At 37.2% G+C, this 27287-nt stretch overlaps 1 protein-coding gene across 11 annotated transcripts in view; it reads left to right on the plus strand.

Moving 5' to 3' along the window:
• Nucleotides 1-27287, plus strand: part of TENM2 (teneurin transmembrane protein 2) — a 3550639-nt gene that overhangs the window by 2437819 nt on the left and 1085533 nt on the right. Inside the window, exon 1 of one of the 11 annotated variants that reach the window (XM_041750472.1) lies at nt 12492-12603. The exons of the other annotated variants lie outside the window; for them this stretch is intronic. The gene's annotated coding sequence lies outside the window, so the exon portion shown is untranslated. Of the gene's footprint in view, nt 1-12491; nt 12604-27287 lie in introns of those variants that run through there. 11 annotated transcript variants of the gene reach the window in all.

Consider the following 27287-nt stretch of genomic DNA (forward strand, 5'->3'; position numbering starts at 1 on the left):
TTAGCCATTTATAGGATAATTCTGCTTTTGGTGTGCTTCCTAATTCAGGTATAAGAAATGGTAGTGACTTATTGTAGGGGGAAAATAATGTTACAGATATTTTGTAATAAAAGATGCCATATCACACTTTGCCAAATTCTTTGTACAGTGGTAACTTCCAACTGCCACTACGACTTTGTCAAGCAAAACCCCTCTGCCTGTCCTGAGTCATATTTTGAAAGTGTATCTCTATGACATCCAGGATTTTGCCTCCTCCTATGCATATGCTCTGAGTGGTGAGATTGCTTCAGAGAGCCATTTCAACGCTTATATATATGAAATAGATTGAGACTATTCCCAAAATGTAGATTTTTTTTGGACCAAACGTTGAAATTCAATGACAAAACAATAGCAATAATAAATTCTGGAACTTAATAGCTAACAAATAGAGACCACAAAATATCATGGGCCAGCTCTGATAAGGATTTAAATGTAGATCTCATTTGATTCCCACAACTCTTGATGGGATATTCCAGACTCAAAACTTCCCTACACTCTAAAGCTCTTAATCAATGACACTTACCTTATTTTTTGTCTCAGCTTCTGTCTCCTGACTAAGCTGGACCCAGCATTGAAATAACACTTATTTCAAAAAAAAAAAAAAAAGAAAAAAAAGAAATAACACTTATTTCATAGTATAATTCAAGGTAGCATTATATTTAATACAAAACAAAGACCCAAATTTGTGTCACTGTCAGAACCCAGACTGATATTATATATTATGTATGGCAACTTTCTAGATAAGTGATACTCATTTAATGAATGTCTTGATCAGATATTCTAGAGGACAAAAAGTATTACACATGCATTTTTATTGTATGAGGCTCTTAGTCATAACATCATCTACAACTTCTTCAACATAAAGGTCCTAGTAAATAATTTGCCTGACTCAAATATGATATAATTATTTATTATAAAATTTATTAATTCCAGATCATGAACTCCAAATTGCTCTTTCATATCCTTGAAGGAGACCTTAAGTGATAAAGAAATTCCTCTGACCTTGAAGTGACTCCAAGAGACAATTTAAAGGCAAGACACAGCAGCATTCAAGGAAAGCTCACCATAAACTTGAATACACTCCAAAGAGGGGGTTGTTCTTGTCACCATGGTGATTTTATTCTTTCCTGGACTGAGCTCAGAATGAAAGGGGAGGAGTTTTCAAAGGAAAGATACTGACATAGGTGAATCAAAAATGTAGATACAATATCGAGCCATCAGTAGAGATATGGTGCTTGAAGTTTTCAGCCCATGTTTGGGATCAGATGCTCAATTAAGATAATTGACTCTTAGGTAGCCTGAGAAAGCACCGTTTTGTTGTAAAAACATTGTAAGTGATTAGAGAGTTATCTTATTATTATCAATACTCTGCTGAAAAGTGTTACACTGGTATTTCCAAAACAAACATTTGCAATGTTTACTATTCCTATGCAATGTGCATTACATCCATTATTTCACTTAACACTTAAAAATCTATGAGGTAAATACCATGTCAAAGATGCAGAAGTTAAAGCAAATGAAACAAAGAAAAGTTCTTTTGGCTTTTGCTTTTGGACTGATTTTAATAATTTTTTTTGTTCCCCAATTATGTATCCTTAGAAAAAATGAGGTTAAAAAGCCCCATCTTCATGGAACCTGCATCCTGGTGGTTCGCCTAGGTCACACAGCTAGTAATTAGCACAGGTGAGTGTCAAATCTAGTTTGGCATTTATAAACACTACCATAAATAACTAGAACCTGTGTATCAAAGCATATATAAATATTATATGAAGCTCTGGTTAAGACTGGCCAAATCTGCAGGTCAAATTTTTGCATGATACAGGTAGGAAGACCCCTGGCATGAGTCTGGAGTGCTCATAGCTATCATTAGTTGTGTGCCCTATTGTGAGAATTTCAGGAATCAACCACCAAGAAGGTAACTTCTTTCCTATTACATATTATCCAGAAGCCTGACTAGACTTCTGGCAATTTCTGTCTGCCACAAGTGGAGGATGATTCTGTTGGAATTAGGAAGGGCCTTCTCTTAAACTGAGCAAATAAAGCAGAAATTTATCACAACCAACCCTGGCTGCCATTTTGGTGACAGATGTCACATCTAGGTCTTCCCCAAACAGTCCTGGAATGGCTCTCTGGAATTCTGCATGTGCCAGCAGTCATTTTCAGACATGACAATCTTTTGCTGATGCTTTCCCTCTTGCTCTCCATGTGACCTTCGTCACCTATTCTTTCCTCAGTTACTCTGATTTCTGACCTTCACAATTGTGGGGGAACAATTATTTCCTTTTAGAGAAAACATGGAGACTCTAGCACAACGAATATCTAGGTAATGTTTATCAGCACAGGAGCATATGGACCCTCTTCCTCATGGCCCAGAGGTCCTAATATTGTTGACCTCTTGACCCAAAAACAAACAAGCAAAAACAAAGAAGCCCCCCAAAGCCTCCAAACATTCCATTGTTTCTTTTTCAAATACTTTGGAGAATTCCTAGCCACTTTCTTCATTTCCCTGAAGGAAATGCATGGGAGCCAGCTGCTAAGTGCTGGTGTTTGCACACACCTGTCTGTTTATTTTTTAAAATGTAATTGGGAATATGCCTAGAACCATGAGTCTGTTTCTGTAGTGCACTCTAAGCAGAGTTAGGCACGCAAAAGACAATCACAGCCTTGTATTGTGCATTTATTGCACGCATAGTTCTCTGGTTGGCATTTTGCAAAGATATAATGATCAGAAATGCCTGGAACACAAACTTTAAACAGGGAGATGAGGTACTAAAAAGTAACTGAAAACATTAATGAAAAAAACAATATAATCATAACCCTTTATCAGGAATTACGACACTCTTTATCATTGGCTTTTAATACCGGCTGTACTTTAATGTCATCTAAGAAACTTAGAAATACACACACACACACAGCCTGGAATCTACCATTAGAGATTGTGATTTAATTGTTTGGGGGCATGGCCCATAAATTCACATTTTGCAAAAGCTATGCAGGCAGTCTTATGGAATTGGGCCTGGAGCCATCTCAAAGCCTACCTTTCTCATCTCTGAGCACCTGCCCCCATACTCATATACTGCAGTCAACTGTCCTGCTTTCTGTTTGAGCATACAGAGCTCATTCCTTCTTTAGAAATCTTGTTCTCTCCTCTCCTTTCTATAGAAATGCTTGTTACCTAGATCTTTGCCTGACCACTCCATTTGTGGCATTTGGCTCTTAGCTCACATGTCATCTTATTGGAATCTATATGAGCAGGAACTTCTGGACCTGTGCGGTGCTGAATGAGGGTGGCCATAAATGGGGCACCATCTTTCCTATCAGTACTCTCTCCAATTCCTCTCAAATCAACTGGCGTTTTTTTCCTTTCCAAGTTACTAACAGAAATCAATTTGTTTACTCATACCACTCGTACCATTAAAAGGTGGACCAAGAGAACAGGGACTTCCTCTAACTTGTTCAATATTATACTTCTGATATCTAGAATAGTATCTTGCACCCAGTAAACATTAGTGAAATGAATGGTCTGTGTGTGGTATAGGAAGCTGAGAATCTTTGCTGTAAGGCAATAATGTAAGGTAGTTGAAGTTCATCAAGAAATCTTAATAGCTAAAGTAGGGTTCTAAGTAGATTTCAAATAGAAAATGGTCTTTAAAAAAAATTATTCATGAGAGACACACAGAGAGAGGCAGAAACATAGGCAGAGGGAGAAGCAGGCTCCCTGTGGGGAGCCCAATATGAGACTTGATCCCAGACCCCAGGATTACACCCTGAGCTGAAGGCAGACACTTAACTGCTGAGCCATTCAGGCATCCCTAGAGAATGGTCTTGGGAAGATGTTGGATGGATGTTCTTTGTTATGGGAGCAATATCTCTTAAAAACTGAACCAAATCACCTCAGAGTAGAGCAAGCTCCTTAGCTTGGCTAGGATGAACAGGTTATGATTAAAATTAACCCAATCTCATGATATGGTGAAATCATCCAAATGAACACAGTATTTGGAAATAGACCACAATTGATACCTAATGAAAATATTTCTAAGTAATAGGATCATAACTGTCATGGAAAGCATACAGTGTCCCCAGTTCTCATGTAACCTTTGAAAGCTATATCTTGGTTTTTAATTAATATTCTCAGAAAAGTGAGAAGCTACTAATGATGATGATAATAATAGATAATGACTGCCATTGATGGAGTGCTTCTCAGTGCTGTGCATTGAACCACATACTTACATTTGTCATTATTTCAACCCTCATAGCAGACATAGGAGGTAATTATATTGAGTTTACCACCAACAAAAGTGAGACTTAGGAAGGCAAAGCAATTGACCGAAGTCCCTTCCCATGTATATGGTTGAAATGTGACTTGAGCGCAGAATTGTGGCCTCACAAGCTGCTATATTCACCCAGAATACCACACTGCTCGATTTGGACCTACTCTCAGCCAGTGTGACTCTGATGATCGTCTGTCTTCCATACTAATTGCATCTCACTAAGTTAGAATTTTAATAAAAAGCACAGAAAGTCTTCACATTACAATTTCTTATAATTTTTTTTTTTAAGGCCACCATTCAGAGCTCAAAATCTACATTCATAGGGAAGATATTAGGAGGAGTACTTAGGTCACCAGAGGCCATGGAGGCCAAACATTGTATAACTTGGAACATTAAAAAAAAAAAAAAAAAGAAAGTACTTTTATCATGCATGTTGTTCTGTATTTTATGGATGATGTTTAAATACGGCAATAGCATATAACATTTAAAAATAGAGTTTGCCTATGTTTTAATATACTATGCTGATATTTAAGCAAAATATTACTAACAAAAATGGCCCCCAAAAGTCTCATTCAATTTTTGTTTTATACTTAAATTGAATACTGATTCCTGCTTAATGATTTAATTTGAGCAAGTAAAAAAATATGTTTGAGTAATTTTGGATAGGTGCCAAAGGAGATTAGGGGCTCTTTCAAAGAATTTAGGTAGATTGCAATTATTTTCATTACATATGATTTCATTTCAAACTGGATTATTTTTTTCTTTTCCTGTGAAGGTATCCTTCCACACTGATAGGACAAGTAGGATGGCAGGAGGGTTTGAACAGGTTGTGCATGTCCAAGATCTATCAAAATGGAAGTGCATGAGGTGTATTGTCAAGTGTGAGGCATTAAAGAGGAGAGATGAGCATGGGGAGAGATTTTTAAGAAGAAATTTGCTTGAATTAGGCCCAGTGGCCAAGCTGTGTTGGCTTGGATCACTTGTTTTCCAGAGTCTGGATTATTGGCCAAAGGTCTGCAGGTGAGACTGGAGCTAGGCGAGGAGAGGGCATGAGCTCCCACAACTCTGCAAGCAAGGCTCTCAGCAAGGACCCGGTGTTTCTAACTCAGGGGAGGGGCTGCTTTCTCTTTAGTTATAGAGGATTGACAGATTACATAAAAAGGCAATTCCTGTTGAATTCAGGTACCAGTACAAAGAAAGTACCAGTTTCTGATAATCAGCCTCAATTGATATTGAGTGCACAGGTGGGCCTATTTTTCTTTTCTTTTTTTTAATGATTTATTACTGTCAGAGAACAGTAATAAACCATTCTAATGTATTTCCTTTAAAGAGTGGAGCTACTGCTGGTTTGTTTTTAAAACAAATAGTTAATTCAAAACTAACAGAATTCTCCTTTTTAAAAAAAAGATGGTAGTTGCTTATTTACTTCATTTCAAAGGTTTTTTTTTTTTTATTCAGTCTCCCTAGCAACAGAGACATCTGTCTCTATTCTCTTAGTCATTAAAGCCAAAGAAAGTAGCTGCTTCAAAAATAATAAAGGCAATTTCTATGAATTGGGTAACTGTTAATTGTTGCCAAGAAATCTTAGTGAGATAATGAGGCATACAGCAATTGACAAAGATCTTTTCATTGATGTATGAGCTTCCAGCTAGCCCATGGTGGTTAGCTAATATATACGGTACCATCGATGAGGTATTGTGTGATTCACTATGTAACACACATAGAGAAGTGATCTTTACTCTTTCTGATTTCTTTCAGAAGTATGCCTTGCTGTGATTTTCCTGATTGCTTAGTAACTAATCATAACTAGGGATTCCAGGGAATATATTTGCCCATTACATTTCATGAAAGTAGAAAGGTTTGAAGCATTCACAATGGAGATCAATGCGGCAAATAGTATAGTAGTTGGTTGTGGTGTTAAAACACAATATACTTTTTATTTGAGTTGTAGATTCTGCAAAACCATTTGAGTAAAAATACTTAAAATTGCACTCGATTCTAAAATGTATATTGGCATTTGTGCTAAAACTGTTTGCAAGCCCCTTATAATGAAACCCCAATCACCCTCTACAATAGCTTCACTAATAAACACAAAACAGTTTGTCAACGCTTTCTGCTTTCCCAGCAGCCAAGGAAGCAAATTATATTAAGTCAGTATTTTTTATTATTGGCCCTATGTTTGGCACATGCCTGGCTGTATGTGAAACTACTGTTAAATGGGTAATAACAGAAGGAGAAACCAAGCATATAAAAACAGCTTTTTGTGATTTTTTTAAATCAGGAAATATGCCTTCAATAACCAGATGTGGAATAGCTCATCGTGTTATTGGCCCCATAAGCCTATTTTGGTTTCTTAAAGTAAGGGGAGGTTTCGAATGCAAAGTGTAAAAAATGCTGAATCTTGTTCCAAAATTAGAATGTTTATAAAATTTATATATGCAATGGATAACTATCAAGAAAATATAATGGGTATTAAATGAATATCAGTTTTGGTGGAAACTTGAGTAAGAGTTTTGCTTCTATTGGAGCATGTTGTGGTATGCTTATAGTACAGATAAGAAACAGAGGAACTAAAACATGTTCTTAACCTCACAATGACATTTGTTTCATGTCAAACTGTACATATATATAGTTTGGTGCATTTTACAAGTAATTAAGGCATTGCTGGTTGGAAATTGGGTAAGATCTTGGAATAAAAATGTAGACATAGTTAAGGAAATCTGTTTAGTTTAGGGATATTTTTATCATTTCTGAAGTATTTTCTTTATAAATCCTCTAAATACAGATATTTCTAGTAAATGCTTATGAATATAAATGAATAAAAGACATTATCTTTTATAAATTACAGTATTCGTCTGCATAATTTTGCACTGTTACAGTGACAAACTGTTAATTTCCTTTCAAGATGCCTTTAATATAATGAAAGTAGAAAGAATTTTTCTAACAACCAAGTAGAAATAGACTTGACTAGCTGTTGGTGACTTTTTATCAAAAGTTTAAAAAATTCAGTGTAAAGAAAATCTTGGCACTTGATGTAGCATTTATAACATACTCTGGAGGATCTCAAAGTTACAGTACTGGCTTTGTTGATCAAGTTGTACCATATTGTCTATCAGCATGTCACTTAACAGCAGGTGGAGGCCTTGAAATGAATATTTGCCTCACAGAATGTCCATATATAGGATTATCTCTTTCTCCAGATAAGAGATTAGGAAACTGTGGCCTGTGGACCAAATCCGAACCACTGTCTGTTTTTAAACAGTCTATGAACTCAGAATTATTTTTACATTTTTCAACGATTGGGGAAAAAAAAGAAGAAAAACATTTGTAAAATGTAAAAATTAGAGAATTAACATTTCAGTTTCCAGAAATGAGATTTTATTGGAACAAAGCACACCCATTGGGTTACATATGGTATGGGACTGCTTTAATGTTGCAATAACAGAGGTGAGTATTCAGGGCCGAAATGATTGGGGCTACTCGGGTACCTGGGTGGCTCAGTCAGTTAGGCATCTGAGTCTTGATTTCGGCTTAGTCTTGATATCAGGTTCTGGGATTGAAACCCTCAACCTAACCCTGCACTGATGGAGCCCTCCTCCCTACCACCTCTCAAGCACCACCCCCAGGTATAGCTCCACATAGACTCTGTGCTCAGTGGGGTGTCTGCTTGAGCATTTCTCTCCCTTTCCCTCTGCTCCTCACCCGCTCAGATGAATGAATGAATGAATGAATGAATGAATGAATGAATGAAAAATAAAAAAAATAAATGATTGGGGTTACAAAGCCTAAAAAAATGACTTTGTGGCCCTAACTTGAAAGTTTGCTGACATCTGCTCTCCATTTAGGTTATAGTGTCAGAGTGAAATCTAACAAAATATGACTCATATAACATATTCTAATAGCTAATATTAATTCTTATTAGCTTATTACCTAATTCTAATAAGCTAATAAATACAGCTAACATTTAATGAGAATCATGTTGCACCAGGGAGTGTGCTCAATATTTTGTGTGGCTCTTCCCCCTGAATTTGAGCTGCAGTATTTACCTCAGGTAGATACTGAAATTATTCCCATAGATGAGAAAACAAACATAAAGGAAAGATTCCCATTTCGTAGATGAGAAAACAAACAATGGAAAGGTTTACACAAAGCGATATAAATAAGATGTGATGGAGCTAGGATTCGGAACTAGGTTTGTCTGAGAGCAAAAAGCCATAGTTTAACAAGGGTACTGCAGTCATTCCTAAAATTAAGAGCCCTTACAGATCACTGCCAAAAAAACAAGCATTTCATTAGAAAAAACAAAGGAAATGAACAGATATTTCCTTGGTGAAGAAATGCAAAAGCTTTCTTTCCTACAGATAGTTTAGGGAGGAAGGTGAGAGAAACTATTGAAGTCCTACCTAGTTTTCAGACTTGAAACCTGAGATTTGGATTTCTTTTCCCCTCAAACTATGATTAATAATTTGGCAGGGTCTTGTTATGACAAGGAGAAAGAGTGGTCCTTAGTGGTTCATGACTCTGTGGTGTTGGGAGAGTCCCTTAACCCAGATTTACTTTTTTATGACCTAGGATTCCATGGAAGCAAGTGCTTAGTGGGAGGTTTTAAAGGTTGTAGGCCACTCCTTTACTTATCCCGTTTTTTTGGTCCTGTGTTTTGTGCCACATGATCTTTGTATGAACGAGGATTCTAATTTGTAAGCAATCTAAGCAGAAAGGAAACATATTGGAAGAATGCTGGATAGTTTCTAGAATCACCAGGAAGCCAGGAAAATGAGGTTGATAAAGGAGATAAGAACAGAAGATTTGGTAACAAGAGTCATAAGATTTAGCCTGACCAAAGAAATTGGCTGATTGGGACAATGTCACTAGTATTAATGCTGCCAAATGCTGCCACCTTGATCAATTTTTGATCTTCCCTTCATCTTTGTGTCTTTTGTGAAAATGCACAGTCATAGATGCCCAAGTTGTTGACTAAGTGCCTTATCTTACTAGCCATGTGTAAGAAGGAAGGATCATGTGGACTCCTTCCACTCCCAGAATGAGAGAAGGAGGCTTTGGATAACCTATAGACAAAATGCAGGTGAATTTATCACTATATTTGGTGAAAGCCTGGAGTGAAAAGAATTTTCTTAATCCTTGCTCATAAGAGAGGTTGATCCATAGTCATCAAAGTGTTGTGGTATCTCTGGACAGTGTTTCTTGGAAAGTGCAATCAAGGGACTGTTCACTGACCCTGTGGGTGATAAGAAATGTCCTCTAACATCTTTATAAGAGTAGAGAATGGTGATGCCTCAGCTGAGTTTCATAGGGTAAATAAATATATATACAGGTGAAAGGAGGTAGCAATGTTTTGCCATAGGCTATTGGTGAATATCTGGTGATTACAAAAATGAAAATGCAACTAATTTGATGGTATATCAAATGATTTAAAAAATCATTCCAAATGGAGACTTCGTATTTTATTATATGTTATGGCTTTATTGAGGTATAATAGATTATACCTATTTAAAGGGTACAATTTGTGAGTTTGAACATATTTATACTCCCAGGAAACCATCACTGTAAGCAATTCTATTACCTTCGAACTTTGTGCCCCTTTGTAATCTATCTCTACCTGCAGCTTCATTCAAAAGAAACCATTATTCTGCTTTCTGTCACTGTATATATGTGTTTCCATTTTCTAGAATTTCATATGAATGAAATAATTCACTATAAACTATTTTGGGGGATGTGTGATCTGGCTTCTATCACGTGTGTGAGGAGATTGGCCCATGACGTTGTGTGAATCAATAGTTCATACCTCTACATTGCTCTTACCAACACTCATAGAAGAAATGAAATAAGAAGCTACATCTCTAAATCCAAAATTTAGCACTAATTTTTCAATATGTTTATACAGTCCACTGAGAATGAATCACAAAACTCCTCCAAAATTTATCATTTGAAATGGTTTGATTAAGCATTAGGCTATTTGTATGGGTCACCTGGAAGGAACCTAAGTGAATTCACTGCAGGTTGATTTTCTTATCCTTTTAAGTCAGGAAGCCAAATCCAATCCACAGGTGGAGAAAGTCCTTGTAAACCTCAGCTGCTATGATTTAAAATTAGCTAAGTCAGTGCATTTCTTAAGGCCAAATAAATTTCCTTACAAAATGAAATGTTCTTGGAAATTATTGGAGAAGGTATGTTAAATCTAAATTTAAACATTTATAAATTCAGCAAGCATTTCATGGCTTTCTAATGTGTGCCAGGTTTTGAGTTTGGTAACAAAGATACAGAGATGACAAATAGATGGTCCCTGACCTGGAGAGACTTCTAGTGTAATAAAGTTACATGGTTAGAAAAGGTGCATGTATTAATTCACAAACAACTATTCATTGAGCATCTATTATATGCTAGATCCTGAGTTACACTCTGTGGAAATGGCCGCCTCCCTTCAGTCACAGAGCTTGCCTTCTAGTGTAAGAGACAACTGATAAGTAATTAAGCTCATGAATGAGCAGGATTAGATTATAGAAATTGTGATGGTAATAAACAAGGTGATATTTTATAGAAAGAAATCATGACGAGTTTTACCAAGGAGCAGGGAGTTAAGGCAAAAGCATTTCAGGAAGCACAGAGAATTCCAAGCACAGAGATTGATGCGGTCAGGGCTTTCCTGGCCAATGGAACAGAGAGACGGAGGATTTGGCTGGGAAGAATGAACAGGTGAAGACAACCTGTTTTTTCACCTTGAGGTGAAAAAGTTAGGCAGGGGGAAATCCTGTAAATATTTAGCAGCTATGAGCCAAGACTTGTGTTTATTTTATTTTGTTTTATTTTATTAAGGGAACCAGGGATACCCTGGAGGAATTTAAAGGAGAGTACCTGACTCCCCCCTCCCCTTTTTTTTTTTTTTAAAGATTTTATTCATTTATTCATGAGACACACAGAGAGAGGCAGAGACATAGGCAGAGGGAGAAGAAGGCTCCCTGCAGGGAGTCTGGATCCTGGAACCCCGGAATCATGACCTGAGCCAAAGGCAGATGCTCAGCCACTGAGCCACCCAGGTGCCCCTTTCCCTCTATCCTTTGTTATTTCACAAACAACCTCAAGGTAACACAATAAAATCAATCCTAATCATACAATAAAATTAACAGATCTTTTGTGATCAGATTGAATTTTGATAGTCATACACAACTTACTCAATAACCACCATCTAAACCAAGATACAACACATTTCAATTTCAGGGAAGTTCCCTTGTTGCATTTCTGATTTGCTTTTGAAAAGATCAACATTGAGAACTTCTGGCTCTGTGGCTCATTCACCTCTGTATCATCAGCTGACTAGCATTCTCATTTTTCCTCTCCACGATGATAACACTTTTCAAGGGTTGCTGATCTTTTTCTCTTTCTCTCTCTTTTTTTCTTTCTGGTCTCATTGGGCCACAGGCCGTTGGCTTTGATCACTCTCTTTTAGACATTCTTAGGTATTTTACTTTCAGGGTCACTTCCTAGTGAGATTTTGGTCTCCACCTGACCAAACTCTGTAAGCCTTACCAGCCTCAGCTCAAATCTTACCTTTTCATAAAGCCTGAAGCCTATCCTTAATCCATCCCAGACTGTTCTGAGAACATGGACTGTGTTTCTCAGCTCTTCCCTACTGAGTTTTTATTTAGCCTATCTACGGGAGGAGTAAAGAGAAAGAGATGGCTACAATGAGAATGAATATAGTAAATACTTTAGAGAAAATAATAATGATAACAATATAGAGAGGAAAGGCAGGCATGTTCTCTCAGAGCAGCCTTATAATTGTTAAAGGGGGAGTCGTATACAACATGCGTAGACCTGGCCCGAACACATAAAACTGCTGAAACTGTTTGATTTTTTTCTTTATCTTGCACTGTGAGTCATTTTTGTCTGCAATCTAGGCAGCCAGTCATGAAGGCTTTACACACTCCAGAGAACGCTGGATGCCTTTCTGCCGGGTTCAGACTTCACTGTCTGCTGCCTTGTCATCCATCTAAATGCTAACTAATGCCTTTCTTCTAGAAAGTCAAAGGCTCAAGGCATTGGCTCGTCAATGGTGGGTGTTTGCCTGAGCTAGTCCCGTGGCCTGCTGAGGTAATGGATCAGCAGGATTTACTTATTTTAAAGATGATTTGATCTAGTATATCTGTGTGGGTTGATGTGTTCAGACTTCAGGATGCTATTTACAAAGAACTGCAGAGAAACCAAGGGCAAGTGGGGCCTTGGCCAAGACTTTCTTCTTTATTGATGCTGCCATCACAAATATTTAATTGGCGTCAAGGTAAATATTGAAAGGTTAATGTAGCATGCCCGTTAATGGATAACGAAGGTGTGCAATTCTTACTTTGCTTACTGCCTCACTTTGCTCTTGGAATGTAATTACCAGTGTGGGGTGGTTAGATGTGGAAGCAGTGCATCATCTTTTGGCATTCACCTACAAGTAGCGTACACGAGAAATGGTGGTTATTATGATCCATTTTGTGTATTTTGATGCATTAGTCACAGTCCATTGTTTGCATTTCTGTGTGTTTAAGATCCAACATCAGTGAATTAGATAGTGCTTTTTGGCAGCAAGACAACAATGCTGAAGATTTATACATTAAAGTGGAGTCAAATTTATATCTAATGCAATTCCCATCTTTTGCATTTCAGGGCAGAGGTTGGAGGGGTGGTGGGGAAAGACCTTTCTAAAAGTTCTTTCTCATGGCATGTATTTTTATTTTTCATGTTTCTCACACAACAAACTTAGAGAAGAACTGGCACATAGTAAGTGTTCAATAAACACTTAGGCTACTCCTATTTTCTTGCTTTACTAGGTGATTCCTTTTTTTTTTTTTTTTTTGAGATCCTCTGTACAAAGTATTTGTAATTTTTGTTGGTGTTACAATTGCAGTGACAACTTTTGATTGATGATACTTAACATAAAAATGCCTACATTGGTCCTCTATCTTCCCCTTTTGAAAAATTCTCTTAGTCTTAGAATTCTATTCCACACAAATGAATTATGCTGAAATATATTACTTTTATGTGATCATCTGGAAAATAATAGAGTTAACCTCTGCTATTATTTCTTCACAAATGCATTATTTTTAAAATGCTTAACAAGCCAGGATATATAACATGTGGAAGTAGGAATATGTGATCTGATGTACTCTACAACATCTAAATGCAAGTCACACAAATGACATGTCAACAGAAGAGAACGGTTATGACCATATAATTCGCATTCCTTTGCTTCTTGTTTTCCACTTATGTATTGATAGTAAAGGAGAACTGGTTTTGAATGATCAGTAAGTCTTAGCTATGCTTCTTTAAACTTAATATTTATAAGAAAGCATTGAAATTTGAAATTTGAGGTTCCATGTTTGGGCCATCTACCCTGTTAGATCATCAACTGGGGCTCCTGCTTCCATGGATTACTCCAGCCTTGCTCTCATCTCTCTCAGAGCTTGTCATCCCTGTTGTTTCTGCCTGGTTTCTTATTAAAGAAGAGATTAGCAGCTGTTAAATGCATATTAGAACCCAGCTGTGACTTTATTTGAGATGAAAACAGAAAACTTGAAGACACACTGAGCAAAGGGGAGCCCCTTAAGGAGGGCATGGTCAGTTTTAGAAGCATTTTGTTGAAAATAGATTGTTTCTAAGACCTAGTTTTCATGCTTGGGGAGGTTTCTCTATCAATAGATATGAACCAAAGTGATGCAAATTAATTGGAAACAACAACTGCATTGGTAAGCTTGACTTTTTTCATTCTGTATCAACTAAGCAAACTCATTGGTACTAATTCTCCAGCCGTGTCTGTGTAGTCGCTCTGCATTAGCAGCCCCAGGGATGCTTGTTCCCATACAGACTTCTAGGCCCACACCAACCGGTAGAAGTAGAAGCCCTGCAGTCAAGTCAAGTCATGGCCCTCAGCTGCTACCTGAGATGTTTTCTAGCATTTCCATTGACAGACTTCATCACAAAAAAGGCTTCTTTTGACTTTATTAATGTGAAACCGTTGACAGTGGAGCCTGTCTAGCTGGTTTTGTACCCCTGGCTCGCTGAGTGTGTGACCTTGCTCCAGTACCTGGCCTCTCATTTTCTCATCTATAAATGGGAGATGCAATAGTAGCATCACTTGGAGTTGTTTGGCGACTTGGGTGAGCCAACCCCTGTGAGACAGTTTGCACCGTGCTTGGCAAATATCAAGTGTGCTCTTCAATGTTCATTATAACCATTACTGTACTAGTACTAGTCCAGGTGTTGTTTCATTAATAATAGTAAAAATAGTCACATTGTAGCTCACCTGTTACAGACCTGTGGGACACTAACAGAAGCTTCATCTTTTTTTTGAAGCATAGAAGTTTCAACCTTTGTAACTTGAAAATATCAAAAGGCACTTAAACATCAAAATAAAAGTGAATGTGTTTTCTGCAGTGGGCATTTCCTTTCCGTGGCTTTCAGGAAAGACATTCTAGGAGCTAGCCTGTAGAAGGCTGCCTCAAGGGCGGGAATGGCCAGCATGGAGTGAGCCCTGCTGTATTGTTCACTGGCTGAACCATCTGGCAGGCCCCCTGCACTTCATCATCCAGCACCTTCACCTTTGAGGATGGCTATGGCCAAAACCTGTGAGCAGCCTTCCACCACCCCCTCACACCTGCAGACGGAAGGCTGTCTGGTTCTGGCAATTTAAAATGTGCCCTTCACCTTCCCCCCACAAAGATGGCCTCCTCACACTTTCCCTGTGTACGTTTTCAGCCAAGCTCCCACACACTGGGTTTTTGGCGATTAGAGGGCTTTAATTACAGCTATTAGATAGACATTCTGAGCAAATGACAGTGTTTTTCCTCTGGTCATGTAGCAAACACTTGAAAGGGGGAAGGCACAGATGGAGATGGTATGTGAGCGATTCCTACTGTTCAGATGCCAGTGGCACCTGGGTGATGTGAGTTGGAGACGCTGTGTCTCTTCTGGTCCCAGGAGACCTGCTGAGCTCACGTGGAGTGCACAGGCCTCTGTGTCTCTGTTACAACAAGTCGATTGTGACCACTTCCAAAGACTCCCTTTTTCTCCATTGTCCTCCTGGCTGGTAGACCACTTTCATTCTCCTTGATGCCTGTTTAGCAAGACCTGGAGGGCCCCCCAGATTACTCTCGATAAATATGCATTGAAGGTTCTGATCCTTTTGCTTTAATACTTGAATATTTTCTCTTTTCTCCATGTAAATAAAACATCTTTCTCTCTTGCCATTTCTTTTGCTTCTGCCACATTATTTTTATATACCTAAGGCCTGAGAAGTAACTTCTCAATTTTTCTTTTTTTTGGCAACAAAATAAGTCTTCCTTTAAAATTATAAAATGCTTCCCTTGTATATCTGTTATAAACAGCAATCCAGAGAATTAATTCAGGCTATTTTCAGACCTATTTCAAACATTTTGATGACTCAGAATCTGAATCAGAGCAAATAGAACGCGATCTAAATACTACAAGGTGACACAAATTCAACACGAGTAGGAAAGGATTAAAAAGGCAGTAATTGCAGTTATTCATCTTTAATTAGTTTATATTGAGAGAAGTAATGCTGCAGTTCTGGAGATAGATGTTTAGGTATCACTTGCATCATTTTTCAAATATATAGCCCTAGGAATATAAAAATAACTAAAATTTATGGACCCTGTAACCAAAATACAGAGGTCCTCTCCCCTTGCTTGAAGTTTTGAATGTCGTTGTTCTACAGTTAGTGAACTCAAGATTTAGATTATGGTCCCAAAATAAGCACCAATTATAATTGATCTGCCTTAATTCTAATAACTTTTTTGGCTTTATCTGGTATATAGAAAGACTATATGGGTATAATCCCTGCCTTCAAGAAGACTCTAGTTTGAAGACAAACTAATATGAAATTGAAACTAATGTGAAATTGTTTGTTTATTTAGCAATTATTTATGGAATACCAACTACATTCCAGGAAGGATTCTACTACTATTTATGCATGAATAGAATGCTGAAGACAAAATGACACAAATATCACTTGCTGGGAGATTATCTTTTACAAAGATAAGGGCAACAGTAATATCTCCCATCTCACATACTTTTCTGTGATGTGGCCTGGCTACTGCCTGTTAAAGAGGTGGAGTGGATTTCCTATCCCTTTGATTTGGGCTGGTCTTCGGGACCTGATTGTAAGCAATGGGCTTTGGAGACTATGTCAGAAAAGGTCAGGCAACATTTACCTGGATCTTTTGGAATGCTTGCTTGCCAGACACTCCTGGTCAGGGAACCTGGCTACCATACCATGAGATGTAAGGCCAGGTGAAGGGGTCCTATGGAGGTACTCTGCCTGTAGCCTTTGGGTCACCTCTACCCCACAGACACCAGTGGAGATAATTTCAGACCCCAGACTTATCAGTCTTCCCAGTAGAGGTCCCCAACATTGTGAAACAGAGACAATCCAACCCCCGTGCCCTGCCCAAAATCTTGGGTCACAGAATCTGCTGTTGTTTTACACCACTAAGGCTAATTTGCTCATAGTGATAGAGTATTGAGCAGAACGGAGATTGATAAAAGAGATGCTGGTAATAATAATCAACTACTAAAAGTTCCTATTTATTATCGCAGTGTGCCAGACTTGACCTGATGCATATACAATCATCACAAGGACCCTGAATTTGGCATGATCGCATGTCCCCATTTTCTAGATGACAGAACTAAGGCACCAGGAAGTGAAATAACACACACATTCATGTAGTAAGTGAAGGAAGAGGATGTGGAGCCTCTGTGCTTAACTGCTTGGGCAGATAGTATATTTAAGGGCTAAATATGGTACAGTCTAGTGCTGGTGCGTTCAGAGACCGTATCATTCTGAGGTGGGGTGGTTTTAAACTTTGGGAGGTTTTGTGAGGAGATAAAATTTATACTGAGCCTGGTCAGGTGTGTAAGGTTTAGATAAGCAGAGTAGAAGAGGAGAGGCAGGCATTTAATGTGGAAGTAACCATGGGAACACAGATAGATGTGAGAAAATAATTCATGAGTGCATAGATGGAGAATAAACAGGTAATAAGAGAAGCTGGGGAGAAGGTTAGTTCAGGGTGTTGGATGGCTCCTTTAGTGATGTAAGCATCTGGGACATTTGACCTGGAAGGAGCATGTGTAGACTAGTACTTCAGTAGGAATTTACCCTAGTAACAGTTTGGAAACAAGGCAAAACTGAAGGGGGTGGGGGGCAACCAGAAGACGAAAGGACAACTTAGATGCTGTTAATTAGTCCATGAGAATAATAGGCAGGTGGTGATGGTAATAAAGATGAAGGGTAAATTTAGAGAAATTTCAAAGAAATCAATGGAATACCTTTATTAAGCTATAAATTGAATATGAGGGTTGAAAGAATAGGAAGTGGCAAAAATAGCTTCTAGCCATTGAGGTCAGAAGCATCATAAAAAATCATTTACATTCAAATATTGCCAGAAGTAATTAATGCTACTGAAGACACTGTTAAAGGCATTAGTGTTAGAATTGCAAGACTCAAGTACTCAAGTACTACTGCAAAGTTGAAAAATCTTACATAATAATATCATAATATTTTATTATTATATTGCCTGGTATCTAGAGGGCTCTTCACTTCACTGAAATATTTAATATTCCCCATAAGACTATGAGATATGTAGGACAGGTTGCTATCCTATGTGCAGAGGCTGTAACTGAGTATCATAGAGGTTGAATTACTGGTTCAAGACCCCATGATAAATGAGACCTCATCTTGGGACCAGGTCCTTTGACTTATAGCCCACTGCTATTTCCTTTTTTTTTTTAAATAATAAATTTATTTTTATTGGTGTTCAATTTGCCAATATACAGAATAACACCCAGTGCTCATCCCGTCAAGTGCCCCCTCAGTGCCTGTCACCCATTCACCCCCACCCCCCGCCCTCCTCCCCTTCCTGCTATTTCCATTCATAATAAAAACTGCCTTTTTGAAAAGATTTTGGATTTGGGTAGGTATTGTTTTTTTTTTCCCCCAAGACATTCAGAAGCATGAATATTTCTAACTCTTCTGTACTTTTATAGTATCTTATGGTTTATGACTTAGAAGATCAGTCTTATACAAGTTCTTATTATATAAGTGGACTTGGATTAGTGAGTAAGTGAAAGAGTGAGTAAGTTTTGAGAAGGTTTTGTGAACTCCTTCTGTCTACAGATTAAATTCTGAGACTTTAAAAAGCTGTAATTTTCTAGTTTTCAAATTTGGTTACTCAGAGCAAAAGCTCAGGAGACACTTTATTTCTTAACTCTTAATGTGCAGTTCTATTCAATTCACATCCAAGTTACATCTAGAATCTTTGCATTCTCGTTATTCATAATACTACTACTTTTGCTTACACCCTCTACCTGTTTCTTGGAGTAACTCAGCAAGCTTTGAATTTGTGCTCTCTTAACTTGGCACACCTGTGCCATCCATTCTTTCTGCAAACCTGACTTCGTTTGACTTATCAATGTTTTTTTTTTTTTTTTCCCCAACATTTCTGTAAGATTTTCCAAGCTCTTTGGCATAGAAGTCCCCATAAGTCCCTGTCAATCTTTTCAATGTCTTCTCTGGTAGGTCCCCCTTATATTTCACACTACGGTAATACTGGTAGAATGGTGGATTTACACACACACAATTTCTTTCCTCTCTATTAGAACACATGTTTTTCCCTTCCTGGAATGCTTTTCTTCATTCCACTGGAGAACATCTCTTCACTCTTAAAATCTATTCATGTTAGTTTATCAAACACATCCTGCTTTCCTCCACTTTAACTATGTTAATCCCTCTTGCCTTTGTACTATGTATGGACCCAACACAAATTCCATTTGATTTGTATCAGCCTGTATTGCAATTACTTATCTTCATTCCCACTCTGCCTTCTAGATTGTGAACCCTTGAAAGCAAGGATCATGATTGTCAACTTCTGTATCCCTTGAAATGTTTATGGTGTGTGGCATATTATAGGTTCTCATAAAATGATTATTGATGTGAAAAAAGGCAGAATGTTTTGGCAATTAAAGTTTTTTGGCTGGAAAAGGTCATTATCATTGTGACATGGCCATCGATTGATTAAACGCCTATTTTCATAAAGCACTGTGCTGAGTGCTCCTCAGAACAAATTATACAGATCTGCTTCTTGACCTCTAAGAACGTATTTATAATTTAATACATATACCAGGTATAAGGGCAAATATGAAAAGGAATAATTGAATTATCAACATTAAACGGATATACAAATAGGTTAGATTAAATATTTACTTTGTATGTGTGTTACCTTGTAAAGGGTAATTGCATTTTAGCAGCTGGCGAATGTGTGCGAACCATTTGATTTTTATGTTTAGACAAAAGGAACCTATCATAATAGTTACAGTGTAAACTGAATTTCGATGTTTCTGTGGTGAAGATGGACATTAATATTCCCTTTGAGGTTAATTTACATTATATTGAAAGAGGAAGTCATATATTTAGGATAGAATCCAAATCTAGACACCCCTGGCCAATTTAGAGCAAATGGAGCTTATCTGTAGAACTCCACCATTTAAAAAAATATGGATTCTAAAAAATACGTGTTTTTCATCAAAGGCAGGAAATAAGGTATTTGACAACATGCATTTGTCTACTGAATGTGATGGAATATGTGATGAAATATGTTTTGCCAATAAAATAAATTTTCAAACAAAATGTAATCCTTTCTGCAAGTGCATTTAGTCACCAAAATGAAATAAGTGACTTCCACGAAGCACATTTTTTTCCTTTGAATTCTTTTAGATTTGCTGCCTATAGAAAACCATGGGAAAAATGTGTTTTGTCAGACACTGTATTTCCAGGTATATAGATATAATATATTTAATTAAGAAAAAAGTTGCCTCAGTAGTGGAAGGTCAGTAAATGTTTGTAACACATTGATGTAGTTTAAATGAATCCGTAAGTTTTGGCTGAAGGGGCTAAATCCTCATCCCAGTGTTGGTTATATTCTTGAGAATGTTCAAGTGATACCCTGATGTTCCTTAAGCATATTCATAACACTTATATTGTATCATGTTATCACCACATCACTGAAAGAGTTAATTACATGACTAATTAGGTTTTTTTTGTTTCATTCTCCTCCTGCTCTGTGAATTGGTGCTTTGCCCCAAGCCTCCTGAGGAATCTTAACTTACATAATTAATTAATACAGTTTAACCCTTCAAATGTGACTCTAACACCTCATCTAGTTGAACATAATTTTAGATTTCTGGTTAACAACCTGTGGTGCTATATAGTGGACAAGTTAAAGTCAAGTAATTAAATGTTGTTAAGTTAGGAAAAAATGCATTTTTTAGAAGTGATCAAATAATAGGTGTGGAAGCAGTTTGGAGGAGAGGGGAGTATCATAGATGGGTAATGATGTGAATAGGAAGGTTTTCTGTCTTTTTCTCTTGTTTTTGTTTTTGCTTTTCTTTTTGTTTTAAAAGAAGAATATACTTACTCATGTACTTGCTTAATCTTTAAGGATTGAGTAAGATAATGTCCATGAAGCTCTTGGATCTATGCCTGGCACTATTTCTATATTGATTTATAGTTTCTCAGTATTAAATAAGCATTGTTCAAACTGTTCTTTTTTTTCTGGGTAGGACTCATTTATTTCCATTTTATGGACAAGTAAACTAAGTTTCAGAGGGTCGTAGAGTGATGGACCAAAAAAGGGACCAATCTCTATTACTAGGTGAGAAGGACCATCTTAGAGAACAAATGACTTTGAATTATATCCTGAAAAATAAGGAAATAAAAAGGCAGGAAATGCAGGGAAATGATGACTATAGGTAACATGCTGACCATATTGGCAATAAACTGTACTGCTAGAGAGAGGGCTTAATTTACTGGGAAATGGGACTAGAATAGTGATTTGGAGTCCTAAAGTACCTTACGTGCTAAGGAATTTTGGCTTCAGGGTGCCTGGGTGGCTCAGTGGTTGAACATCTACCTTCTGCTCAGGTTGGATCAAGTCCTACGTTGGGCTCCCTGCAGGGAGCCTACTTCTCCTTCTGCCTATGTCTTTGCCTCTCTCTGTGTCTCTCATGAATAAATACAATCATTAAAAAAATTTTTTTTTGACTTCATTCTGGGGTACAAAGAAGCTATTGAAAATGTTTGAAGCAGGTAGCTGACACAACTCAACTTATAGAAAATTAGCTTTGGTGATGTGAAAAGGGATTAGAGGAGAAAGGGTCCAGGGGGCAGGGAGTGTTTTGGTTTATCAGTGCTTTGAGTCCACGGAAGACACCGTGAAAGCCCAGCTGGGGCTGTGGCAGGAGAGATGAAGAAAGTGGGAGGGACTTCAGAGATATTTTTCAGGTCTAATCAGTGAGAGGACATGTGTGATAGGGTATGGGAGAAATTGGGAATAACTGCAAAGCTGCATGGGAAATGAAGGCCCTGATACAGGTAGAGAATGCAAACAAAACAAAACAAATTGATGTCGCTGAAACAAATGCATTTGGTTTTGAATATGAAGGGTATGTCTGCAGGATCAATAGATGTGCTGTAAATGTGAATCCTGTGTCTGGGAGAGATGTTAGAAGGAGAAATAAAGATTTGAGGGGGGTTTATGTTGCAGTTGTTTTTGATATTGCTCCAATATATGAATGAAATGCCTTTATGAGAATTTCAGTTAATGTTCAAAATAATGTATTGAATGAAAGTTAAATATGAAGGCCTCTCTTGTGTTCCTCTTGGTTTTACTAGGTAATAATTCTTGAGAATGGGCCAGGCTCAGGTTTAAGATGTTCATGAATTACCTCAGTTAATTTATTAATAACAACTTGGAGAAAACAAGAGGAATAGTTACCAAAGTTCCTCTTTCCCAGTGACAAAACTGAGGCTGAGAGATGAAATTAAGTGCCTGCTGTAGAACAAGAATCTAATCCTTCTTATCTCCACAGTGGTACTTGTGGACCACACCCAAATGGGAATGCTCCAGTCTGATTCATCTTTAAGGCATCCAGTTCTTGTTAGTGATTCTTGTCAGGCTTTCATGGATAATCTAACCTCTTCTTTGATGTGAAGTTATTCACAACTACGCAGCAGAGGACTTGACCTACAGAAGGCAGCCAAGGGATTTTTATTTCTGTCGTCTTTATAACCTTATCCTTCCTTCTCTTTTAAGCCTTCCAGTACCCCTTCTGGATATCATTTAAGACCGATCATTCTCTCTACCTTCAATGTAGACATTGGTACACATTATCTCTTTCCTACTTGTCTGTAGGCATTTTGAATGTGAGCATAATCTTTGCCGTTCCCATAATAGCCTTACACTGTGCTAAATGCTCTACTTGCATTGCCTCATTTATAATCCAATGAGTTATATCTCCATTTTTAAAAGAGAAATACGTAGCTCAGTCTGAAACATGCCCAAGGACCTGCAGAATTGAGTCATAAATGAATATATGAACATCTGTCTAAGCAAGCAGAGTACTTGGTGACTAGTGCCTTGCACATAGTAGGTTCTCATTTTTGTGAGGATGAATGAACAAAAGCAGTTTCCATAGGTAAGATTTTGGGGGCATAAGCATAGTTCCATTATACTGTAGGCTTTTTTTTTTTTTTAAATCGGTGCCCATGGTAATGGGATTCTGCCTAATATGACTCATTTCAGAGAAGGCTTGAATAAAGGAGCTCCATAATAATGTTCAAAAAAAAAAAATTTAAGTCAGTCTTCCAGAATATCTGAAAGGCACACGTTTGTTCCTTAATCTCACCAATCCAAATAATGAACAGAGGAGTCCACAACAGAATTACAGAGATTGTTCCAAAGCTTAGTAGCTAATTTGATTTTGTACGGAATGTTAAGAAAGGATTGTAAAGAATTTTTAATGAAAAGGCAATTAACGTTGAAACCTTCATTAATGGATAGTTGAGAGGAAAAACTGGACTTCTTGCTGAGTTTTTGACTTTTTAACTAATAGCGAAAGTTTATGGTATTTTTACTGTATATTAGAAAATGGTAAGGCACTATCTATTTAATACAGCTAAACCTTATGGGCAAATAGAACACTTTTAAAGGCTTTTAATTTTTTTTTTTTTTTTTTTTAGTAAAGAGAACAGAACTCCCAAGAACTAATTATAACTGAACAGCTCTCATTTGATAAAATGGATGTAGAGTAATGAAATGTTCACCAAGAAACAGTAATTTTGACTCAGCTTAAAAGATTCTTGAAACTCTTATTTGTTCCCCCACATTAGCATAAGCTGACCAATGTTGCATACAGCAGAAAGTGGACATTTTATAAGAAGATATAAAGATCAATCCTGAGCGTCAAACAATAACAAAACAAATATTACTTATAAATATTGGTTTGCCAGAATCCAAGTCCTCTAAACTCTTTAAATACGATTGATTTCTCACTTTAACCCTAGTGATTAAAGTGGATAGAACACCCATTCTTTTTTTTTTTTTTAAAGATTTTATCCATTTATTTATGAGAGACGGGGGGCGGGGGGCAGAGACACAGGCAGAGAGAGAAGTAGGCTCCATGCAGGGAGCCCGATGTGGGACTCGATCCCGAGACTCCAGGATCACATCCTGGGTATGAAGGCAGGCGCTAAACCACTGAGATACCCAGGGATCCCTCTTTGGTTTTTTAATATTTAATTTTGCTACCAGCATTTCCCAAACTTTGCCCTAGAAATGCTGGTAGCGATCATGTTCCCCACCCCCTACCACATTGGTCCATAGGGGCTTAAAGTAATGGAAATGAAGACAGAAGTCTTTTGGCTGACAGATTATTAGACTTCTAGTGGCCATATGGTATACCCTCATTCATGGAGTTAGGAAAAAAGTTTATTTCTTGTCTTTCAGAGCAGTTTAAATAAAGGATTTTTATGAACTCTAGAATTAGAATAATTTTCTAACTTACCTTCTACCAGCTTCTCTTATCTTACCTGGATCACTAACTACCATATGGCAGGACCAGGGTGGGAGAGGTGAGGAGGCTGAGGGCCCCCAAAGGAGAGGTAGTTTGTTACCCAACTTTTGCCCAATGACTAGTTTTTTAATACGTCCTATTGCCCACCACTGCATCTGGTGACAGATCTCAAATATCCTAAATTTTAGAGTCGATACATCAGAAAAAGTAAAACCATCTCTTTGCCTTTTTAAAAATCTCTAACCATGTTTACTGGGGGTAGCAATGTCAAAGGACTGGAGGGATGTTCCTTGAACAAAAACAGTCTAATTCCATTTCTTGGCAATAAAGAGGTAAAACAAGAGACATGTGCCTAACCAATCAATGCCATCCCATCTTGAGAGGGAAATAAAGAATGAATCAATGTTTGAAAAGTACCCCCTCCCTCTGAGTTCACTGCTCAGTTTTTATCAATTCTAGGATTTATTTGATCTAATTATGTTTTGACCCAACATGCATGTTTTTGGCATTCAACATATCTATTTCTAGATTATCTGGCTAATTGATCAGTTAAGTATATCAAATCAATAAATTTTTCAGGATAAATTAGAAGTAAGAAGTTCTGTGGGCGCTGTCTGTGCTACTTACCAGCTTTATTACCTTGGACATTCTTTAATATATATATTTTTTTACTTGGGATCTTCATTTTCTAAATCTAGTTTCTTATGAACTGAAACTAAACTGTCTTTTTTGATTCTAACCAAAGCAGTTTTGGAGGCTCAGAAAAAGACAAGGGATCTCTCCTCAGTGGAAAATTTGTATACCACCATTTTTCATACACCTGTTTTCCTGTATTGGAGAATTTGTGCTTTAATTCATTGTAAGAAAAGGAAAGAGATGGCAGAAAAGACAGAAGTGTGACAGGCAAATGCATTCTTTCCTTTGATGGGTTGTTTTGGCCTAGCATAGATTCTTCTTTGTTCTCTCTTCCATATTTTCATTCTATTTCTCTCAAAAGAAAAGGATTAAGTCCTTGACTAGCTTTCTTTGAGGAGATGCAAGCAAACAAAGAATTTTGGCTGACAAAAAATTGCTGAACTTAAGTTTTCAAAGAATGTTTCGAATGCTTTATATTAATTTAAATAATTTTGCAGGAATGTTCCTCTACACACACACCCCTCCTATTTTGGTTTATTTAGGTATAATTCTATGTACTGTTCTCACTGGTGAACAATATTACTAATTTATGTGCTGTAGTTCTTTGATAACTCAAAAGAGGAAAATATTGCACATTGGACCTTGGGCAAGATATCAGTCATGCCAATTTGAACTATTGATAAGTCTAAATTGTTGGGCTATAATCTGTACCAAGGTATAACTCTTTCCCTTCTAGATACAGTTATTAGTATTAACATAAAAATCTGGCATAGATTTTGCAAATCTTTACAAAGACCAAAAAGAAACCAAAGTGGTATGTTGTCAGCTCATTTGAAGATCAGTGTTGTGGGGAGGGCCTGCTTACTGAACTAAGAAAACCAGTAGGAGTTCATAGCCATTTTCTATGGATGAGGGATTACCTAAGTCCTTTCTCTGGGCTCGTGTTTGTCATCTATCCTATGTTTGGTGTTGACATTCATTGTTGTTTGTATTAACATATATAGCCCATCTGTACTTCAAACAACAAATGTAGATTTGGATACTTTAGTTTCTTTCATAAGTCACAGACTTTATAAAATACAGGCATTTTGAGTGAACCTTAATGCTCAAATATAATTCACTTAGGTGGATGAGTGTGATAATTTTATGAGACTGTTTTATACACTCATACAATATAATTACTAAATTAACTTGTCTATCATTTATTATTGTTTTTATTCCCTTTTACTATGCCTTATCCAAATTACTAATATAAGAAATGTGTCCCTTTATCTCTGAATTAGATTTATTAATTTGTTCACTTGGCCATATGTTTGGATGCCGTGACATGAAACGGGTATCAATTCCCTTGTCACTTTTTTCTTTATCCTGCCATATTGTGAGGTGACACCAAAATACACACTGCAAAATGTATGTTAGGCTGAGACATTAAAATGATTGACAGTGAACTTGCAGGGCAAGGAGGAGGCTAATCCATATATGACACACAGAAGCTGTTTTCCTGGCAACAACTTCATCATTGTTTCTAAACATGAGAGATGAGCCAATGTACCTAAAAAATCATTCAGGTAAACAGCAGAGAATTTTGTTTGGCAGGGCATGAATACCATAGTCTTTTCTTTCTCACTTCACTGTGGTAAATGGAAATAGATTGTTCCCACTTAGATTAATAACTGTTTTAACTCAATAAAAGATGTGTAAATTATTGGCCGTTTCCTATTGAGTCATATTTAGTTCTTTTATATGTCTGTAATAATATCTCAGAGTAAAGATATAAGTCAGACCCTTGGGGAAAAAATGTTCGTGTACATTTGAAATGTAGGTTAGCTATGTAGACACATTTTGAGGGGGTAATACATTGTTTTGAGAACAAGCTGAAATCTGATGGTAGCCTCTATCAAATTTTTAGGTCCAATATTTCATAGTATTCAATAGTTCACATTACATGAAGGAAAGAGAGGCTTAGGAGGCTAAGTTGGTTCAAAACATTATATGAGGCCTAAGAAAAGACTGTTCCCAGATGGAATTCACTGAAGACTCTGTTTCTGTGCATTTTCATTATAATTAATTCTTTAATATTGCCAGTTGAATCTCATGAATTGAAAACGTTCCAATCTATACAATCTGGCATCATGCTGCTCTTCTGAAATTCCAGGGAGCTTTCCTAAGGGAAGATTGGAAAATTCACAGTGTGAATGGAGCAATTAGAGCAGAGGTGTGGCACCAAGAGATATGGGCCAAACTGATATAACGTCATGACAATGGCCTCTTTCCAAATGCAGCATAGTCAAATTAGCACATGGTAATAAGAGTAGAAGAGAAGAGAGAGATGCTGCTCTTTGGAAAACAGTATAAATTTAAAATTTTTTAATTCCATGATTTCCAAATCATATCCTGAAAGAGATGTGCATATTAGGGGGT

This window comes from Vulpes lagopus, chromosome 3 (assembly GCF_018345385.1).
Source record: "Vulpes lagopus strain Blue_001 chromosome 3, ASM1834538v1, whole genome shotgun sequence".
Classification (NCBI taxonomy): Eukaryota; Metazoa; Chordata; class Mammalia; order Carnivora; family Canidae; genus Vulpes; species Vulpes lagopus.